This window comes from Chrysochloris asiatica, unplaced genomic scaffold, assembly GCF_000296735.1.
Source record: "Chrysochloris asiatica unplaced genomic scaffold, ChrAsi1.0 scaffold00083, whole genome shotgun sequence".
NCBI lineage: Eukaryota > Metazoa > Chordata > Mammalia > Afrosoricida > Chrysochloridae > Chrysochloris > Chrysochloris asiatica.
The window spans coordinates 1,961,038-1,967,203 of NW_006408601.1; positions in this window are offsets into that span (position 1 = coordinate 1,961,038).

The following is a 6,166-nucleotide window of genomic DNA, read 5'->3' on the forward strand; positions in this document are numbered from 1 at the left end:
ACCCATAGCGACCCTGTACAGGGTTTCCGAGGCTGTAAATCTTTACGGGAGCAGAAAGCCTCATGTTTTTCCCACGGAACAGCTAGTAGTTTCGGACTGCTGGTCTTAAGATTCGCAGCCCGATTTGTAACCTCTATGCTACCAGAGCTGAATGGTTAGCCACTGAAAAACATGAACAGCAGCAGAACATTGCCAAATGTAGATAAAGATAAACTCCAAAGGGTAACTTAAGTCCACATCTGCCTCATTACTTTGCCTTGCCAACGTTCTTTATTTTCAGCCATACGGATAGGAAAGATAAAGAAAGGCAAGGAACAAGCAATTTTAAAGGCCCTTGAACAGAATTACACATCTCGTCAACTCATTCTCATTGGCTAGAAATCTGTCCTATGATTCTGATTGACTAGCAAGGAAATCTCAGAAATGAGAGGCACATGGGTATTTAGTAAGCACTAATAGACTTGACTCCTGGTGTGGTGCAGTTGGATCAGTATTGGATTGTGAACCACGAAATCAGCAGTTCAAACCCACCAGCTGCTCCTCAGAAACCCCATATAGGGTCGCTATGAGTCAGAACCGACTCAACAGAATTTAACAACAACGGCAGTCTTGGAAATGTATGGTATTCATACTAATGTATAATATTCAAAGGTACTAACTGAAGGAGCCGAGACTATGACCCTCAAACACCCTTCAAGTCTGGAAAGGAAGTCACCTTCATGGCCTAATTTTCAGCCAAGAAATAGACAGGTACATAAGGGAAACAACACCACCAGTAAGATCTGCTCACCCTGGACTGATCAAGTCATTCAGAATCAAAAGGGTAACATTTAGCTAAGGACAATGTTGAGAAAGGATGGGAAGGAGGATGGGATGGAAATAGGAACCGCAGGGAAGAAGTGAGATAACTGTTGTTACATGGAGGGGATTGTAATCAATAAGACAAAGCAAAGTTTGTGATTTGTTGAATGTAAAACTGATGATCTTGCCTGTAAATCATCACTTAATTCATAGTAAAAAGTTAAAAAAAACTCAAATTTTTATATCTGAAAGCATTACCAACAAAATGTTTTTCATTAATATCCACAAAAATGATTCAGGTACCCATCTGGCGTGACAAAGTTAAGTCTACTGTAGTCCCTCTCCCCTGCTATATCTGCAAATCTACCAAGAAACACTCCATGTTCCATAAGTCCATTTTTGTCATTTGTTAACTCAGCCCATTACCTTGCAATAATTGAACATAGGACTTTATGAAGCAAAACCATGAGGCTTCCAGCATTATGAGATCCAAGATCTCAGACAATTATTCCTGTCCATTCTTTTTGTTTCCAACTCTGCTTTCTTCTGTTCATCATTAGGAGGTCCCTGCCAGCTAATGTCGGCATAACAGTGTGAGAGGATAATGTCCATGCGCCTACGTGGAAGACCAGTAAATACCACTACTATTCAAAGGTATGCACCAACCACTAAAGCCAGTGACGATGAAATTGAAGAATTCTACAGTCTGAAATCTTCTTCAGTCTGAAATCGATCAAATATGCAATCAAGGTATATTTACAATTACTGGGGATTGGAATGCAAAGGTTAGAAACAAAGAAAGTATCAGTAATTAGAAAATATGGCCTTGGGATAGAAATTATGCTGGCTATCACATGACAGAATTTTTCAAGATTAATGACTTCTTCATTGCAAATAACTTTTTAAATAACATGGACCTCACTAGATGGAATACACAGAAATCAACTTGATACATCTGTGGAAAGAGACAGTAGAAAAGTTCCATAACATCAGCCAAAACAAGGCCAAGGGCAGACTGTGGAACAGACCATCAATTGCCCAAATGGAAATTCACACTAAAGTTGAATAAAATTAAAACAAGTTCGTGAGAGTCAAACTATGACTTTGACATCTCCCACCTGAATTTAGAAACCATCTCAAGAACAGACACTAATGACTGAAGACTAGAAGAATTGTGGAATTACATCAAAAGCATCATACAAGAAGAACGCAAAAGGCCATTAAGAAGACAAGAAGGAAAGAAAAGACAAAATGAATGTCAGAAGAGACCCAGAAACTTGCTCTCCAGCATAGAGATGCTAAAGTGAATGGAAGAAATGAGGAAGTAAAAGAGCAGAACAGAAAATTGCAAAGGGCAGCTTGAGAAGACAAAGTCAAGTGATGAAATGTGCAAAGAACTGGAGTTAGAAGACCAAAAGGAAAGAACACACTCAGCATTTCTCATACTGAAAGAAATGAAAATTTCAAGCCTTGACACAGTATTGAAGGATTTTGTGAGCAAAATAGTAAATGATGCAGATAATATCAAAAGAAGATGGAAGGAATACACAGAGTCACTGTACCAAAAAAAGAAATGGTCAGTGTTCACCTATTTCAAGATGTAGTATATGATCAAGAACCAATGATACCGAATGAAGAAATCAAAGCTGCACTGAAGACATTGGCAAAGAACGAGGCTTCAGGAATTGAAATCTTTCAATAAACTGATGCAGCACTGGAGGCACTCACTCATCTATGCCAAGAAATTTGAAAGACAACTACCTGGCCAACTGATTGGAAAAAATCCATGTTTGTGCCCATTCCAAAGAAAGGTAATCCAATGGAATGCAGAAATTATGGAACAATATCATTAATATCACATGTAAGTAAAATTTTGCTGAAGATAATTCAAATATGACTGTAACAGTACATCAGCAGGGAACTAGTAGAGGTTCAACCTGGATTTACAAATGGACATGGAAGTAGGGTATCTTTAGTGATGGCAGATGAATCTTGGATGAAAGCGGAGAATAACAGGCAGAAGTTTCTTATGCTTTATTGACTATGTAAAGTATTTTGACTATGTGGATCATGACAAGCTATGGTCAGCATTTCAGAGAGTGGGTATTCCAAAACACTTAACTGTGCTTTTAAGGAACTGCACATAGATCAAGAGGCAGTCATTTGAACAGAACAAGAGGATAATGAATTGTTTAAAATCAGAAAGAGTGTGTGCCAGGGTTGTATTCTTTCACCATACTAATTAAATCTGTATGCTGAAAAAATAATTCAAGAAGATGGATTATATAAAGAACATGGTGCCAAGACTCATTAACAACTTGCAATTTCCAAATTATACAACCTTGCTTGCTGAAAGCAAAGAGGACTTAAAATACTTACTGGTGATGATCAAAGACCACAACCTTCAGTATGGGTTACATCTTAATGTAAAGCAAACAAAAATTCTCTCAACAGGATTAATAAATAACATCATGATTAATAGAGAAGAGATTGAAGTTGTCAAAGGCTTCATTTTGCTTGGGTCCACAATCAACACTCATTGAGTAGCAGTCAAGAAATCAAATGACATCAGGCAAATCTGCAGTACAAAACCTCTTTAAAGTGTTGAAGAGCAAAGATGTCAATTTGAGGACTAAAGTGCCCCTACCTAAGCCTGGTGGAGCACTGTAAGACAAACACTGGGGTGCAAGATCAGTTTGAACTGCAAGGTTGGTGGTTCAAACTCACTAGCCACTCCTTAGGAACCCTATACAGATCATTATATGAGTCCAAACCTACCTAACGGCACTTAACAGCAATGACACCCAAGCCATGGTATTTTTAGTAGCTTCATATGCATGTGAAAACTGGACAATGAATAAGGAAGACAGTAGAAGCATTGCATTTGAATTTGGTGTGGGAGAAGAATATTGAAAGTACCACCGACTGCCAGAAGAACAAACAAATCTGTGTTGGAAGAAGTACAACCAGAATGTGGTTTGGTTCTAAGTCAGGTTTTGCTCCAACCACAAAGGGAGGCCCTCTGTAATTAGACAGGAACCCCCTCAGAATGAGAATTACACACACTAAGAAGTGCCTTTCACCAGAAGCATCCCAAGCTGGAGTCTTGTTGGGTCTTGACTGACTGGAGCATCCACACACCAGAGCCTTCTCCCTAGCACTTCCATTTGGCTCAGCTGCAAAGACTAAAGAAATCAAGCTTCAAAGAATGTGCAGTGTTACCCTGCTGACCACGTGAAGGACAACACTTTTCTTAGTCCAGCAGCCCGCTGTGCAGACTGGGGCCTGACAGTGAAAGGCTAAGGATTGAACTGGGGCTGGGCAAAAGGGCCTTGAGCTTGCTCCCTTCTTCCCACCAAGTTGGCTGGCTCCAAATATAAACAGCGCACCCTTTCCCGGAACGGGCTCTGGTTTGTTGCAACATTTCATAGTCATTAATCTGAGGTAAAAGGATGCTCTTCCAGGTTTCTTTCTTCCAGTGTAGGTGTGCTTGCTTTTAAAAGTGTAAAGTAAGTAAAATGTAAACATTTACACATCTGAATGGGGCTATCATTTTAGGCAATTTCCTCCCACAACACCCTCCACCCCCACCCCAAACACCCATTTATCCACCACCACCTCTCACACCCCATGCTCCTTGAGGGAGCTAGTAAGCTCTGGCTGAAAGAAGCATTTCGGCAGGCACTGTAAAAGACAACCTGCCTCTGAGAGTCTTCTCAAAAGGTCAAAGGGGAGAATGGGTAGGGCAGAGAACATGCTCACAGACACCAGGATTCTGGACCTCAGATCTCAGTGCTAAGAAATTTCACCCAGATTTTGAGTCTGTCACTTGGTCAGTCACCAAGCCCTGTGGTTGGTAAAACCCCAGCAGTGGATATCTGAGGACCATCAGAACAAGACTGTGGCAAAGAAGGCAGCGATTGGCATGATCTTGAGTCTTATGAAGCTTCTGCTTGGGATGGAAGGTCTGAACACTCACTCTGTCATCCTCTGAAGTGACACACACCCTGGTCTGTTAATGAGCACAAGAAATCCAAATTCTATCTGCGTCCAGTATGTAAAACTAATGTAACTTTGAATGGTCTATAAAATGGATTCACTAACCAGGAGGCAACCCACCTGATTAAAAAGATACACACATATTAGCATTTATACAACCATACGTATAGATTGCTTCCATTCTCAGAAAAAGGGAAATCTTTGCATCAGACCTTGCACAAACCCAAAAGCGCCACTCGAGCTGTGTATTTTAGAAGGTTCAGTTCATACAGCTCACCAGCCCTCTGTCCATTTGTTATAGTTCAGTCGTTTGTGTATTGCTGTGATGCTGAAAGCTATACCACCGCTATGTCAAATACTAGTAAGGTCCCCCATGGTGGACAGATTTCAGCAGAACTTCTAGACTAAGACAGACTAGGAGGAAAGAACTGGTGATCTAATTCCAAAAATGTGTTGTTGTTACGTGACAACAAGTCAGTTCCAACTCATAGCCACCCTATGGACAATAGACGGATCCTACGCTATCCTCACAATTGTTGTTATGCTTGAGTCCACTGTTGAAACCACTGTATCAGCCCATCTCTTTGAGGGTCTTCCTCTTCTTCCTGTACTTTACCAAGCATGATATTCTTCTCCAGAATTTGGACATAATATGTCCAAAGTACATGAGATTATGCCATCTTCACTTCTAAGGAACATTCTGTATACTTCTTCTAAGACACATCTGTTTGTTCTTCTGGCAGTCCATGATATATTTAACATTCTAAAATTAGCCAATGAAAATCTTAAGGACTGTGACAGAGTATTGTCTAATACAGTGCTGGAAGATGAGCACTGTATTAGACAATATGGAGGACACTACAGTGGTTACGAATAGGGCTGCTAACCTCAAGGTCGGCAGTTCAAAACTACCAGCTCTTCCACGGGAGAAAGATGAGGCTCTCTGCTCCTGTAAAGAATTTGCAGCTTCAGAAACCCTGTGCAGGGTCACTATGAGTCAGAACTGACTCCACAGTACTTAACAACAACAACAAAAACAATGCAACAACGGACTTGAACATATCTATATTCAGCAGGCAACCTTCCGTTACTCTGTTACATATAAGGGTGCCCTGAGCCTGAGCACATAGCAGCAACAGCAGTTCATGTACAACATGGTATGAATGGTGTCCCCAACAGTGGTACCATGCTGCACCCTAGGAGCAAGCAAGAGAAATATTTGTCTTTCCTTTCCCCCACAAGTATGGACTCTACAATTCCGCATCAGTCCTGTCTCTGACCTTAGGTCCCTCAGTCTGGCCTCAGGCCTGCACTGGCATGTTTTATAAAGCTCTTTAATGCCACCTATCCTAGAGGCACCCATCCC